This window comes from Triticum dicoccoides, chromosome 3B (assembly GCF_002162155.2).
Source record: "Triticum dicoccoides isolate Atlit2015 ecotype Zavitan chromosome 3B, WEW_v2.0, whole genome shotgun sequence".
NCBI lineage: Eukaryota > Viridiplantae > Streptophyta > Magnoliopsida > Poales > Poaceae > Triticum > Triticum dicoccoides.
Window position 1 is genome coordinate 181,869,588 of NC_041385.1, and position 2,325 is coordinate 181,871,912.

The following is a 2,325-nucleotide window of genomic DNA, read 5'->3' on the forward strand; positions in this document are numbered from 1 at the left end:
GCCAAGGAAACCGCTTCGCTAAACATGCTGAGGTGGTATGATAAAAAATGATTCAAATAAAGGCTTGGTAGCGGTGATGTCACGCCGCATAAAAACGTCAGCAGATTGGATTTATGTGCATTATTCTCTCTACGGTGGAATGTGGAATTTATTTTGCAGAGCCGGACACTATCCTGGTGTTCATGATCTTCTCTGGATTATTCAAGGGAGGAACCCGCCTTGCAATGCCGAACATTATGCGCGCCGGACTTATCGTCATTGAAGCCTAGTTCAGGGGCTACTGAGGGAGTCCTGGACTAGGGGGTGTCCGGACAGCCGGACTATCATCCAGAGAAGGATGGGACTTTCAATACTGTGTTGGGTTACCCCCTAGTCCAGGACTCCCTCAGTAGCCCCTGAACCAGGCTTCAATGACGATAAGTCCGGCGCGCATAATGTTCGGCCATAATGTTCACGTGCTTTAGGCGACCACATTCTTTTCTTTTTAAGCAGGATCTCCCCAGGCCACCCACCACGTCGCAGTGGTAGAGCAACAATACGGCAACTCTTCGCCTATATTGAAAACTAGTCACGTCCGGATTCCCGAACCCTCCATGCCGGATTTCCGCGGAGGGACGGACTTCGATCGAGCATTGAACCTGAAACCATGAATCGCTCCGGACTCGCTGGATCGTCACCTGGGTAATGTGAAGCAGGATCCCAGAATTCCTATCTCAATGAAAGCACCAATGTCGGTGTCAAAACCGGCGGATCTCAGGTAGGGGGTCCTGAACTGTGCGTCTAGGCGGATGGTAACAGGAGACGAGGGACACGATGTTTTACCCAGGTTCGGGCCCTCTCGATGGAGGTAAAACCCTACGTCCTGCTTGATTAATATTGATGATATGGGTAGTACAAGAGTGGATCTACCACGAGATCAAGGAGGCTAAACCCTAAAGCTAGCCTATGGTATGATTGTTGTAATGTATGTCGTGTCCTACGGACTAAAGCCCTCCGGTTTATATAGACACCGGAGGAGGCTAGGGTTACACAGAGTCGGTTACAATGGTAGGAGATCTACATATCCGTATCGCCAAGCTTGCCTTCCACGCCAAGGAAAGTCCCATCCGGACACGGGACTGAGTCTTCAATCTTGTATCTTCGTAGTCTTGGAGTCCGGCGGACGATGATAGTCCGGCTGTCCGGACACCCCCTAGTCCAGGACTCCCTCAATCGGGCACATTGTCTGGTTCCTCTTGATCTTCAGCTTTGCCCATTGCAGCATCACCGTATTAAGCGGGCACATAGTTGTCATCATCCTCTTCTTCTTCGTTGTCTTCCATCATAACCCCTCTTTCTCTGTGCTTGGTGCAAACATTATAGTGTGGCATGAAACCCTTCTCAAGCAGGTGGATGTGAAGGGTTTTCGCGTCCGAGTAAGACTTCGTATTCCCACAGATAGGGCACAGACAACACATAAAACCATTCTGCTTGTTTGACTCAGCCACTTCGAGAAAATTATGCATGCCCTTAATGTACTCGGAGGTGCATCTGTCACCGTACATCCATTGTCGGTTCATCTGCGTGCATTATATATAATTAAGTGTGGCAAAAACCATTACAGAACATCATGAATAGAGAAGTGGCCAAATTAATAGAAGTTCATCATCACATTAAAACCAAAGTACAGTAGTGATCAAATGTTATTACTTAAATAATAAATACATAAAGTTCATACATAGTTCTCATTGAACAACATATAGCTCCCTAGAGCATCTAATTAAACCATATATTGAAACTATGTAAAACATTTCAATGCAACAACAAATGCGATCACAATCGCAACTAATGTAACAATTGATCCAACGGCATAATGATACCAAGCCTCAGTATGAAAGACATATTCTTTAATCTTTTTAATCTTCAAGCGCATTTTATCCATCTTGATCTTGTGATCATGGACGATATCCGCAACATGCAACTCCAATGCCACCTTCTCCTCCTTAATTCTTTTTAATTTTTTCTTTAAGTAATTGTTTTCTTTTTCAACTAAATTTAACCTCTCGACAAGAGGGTCGGTTGGAATTTCCGGTTCACATACCTCCTAGATGAAACATCTATGTCACGTTGGTCGGCATAATTGTCATAAACACTAAATGAAACAAATGGTTATAAAAGATAATATATACCACATCCGAATCATAGACAGAACGAGGGCCGATGGGGGCGGATACCAAAACCATGGCACTATATAATAATAAACAATAATAAAAGTAAGAAAATTATACAAGTATCAATCTAAATCATACAAGTAAAAAATTCTTTTAGAAAGAAGATAAGAACAAG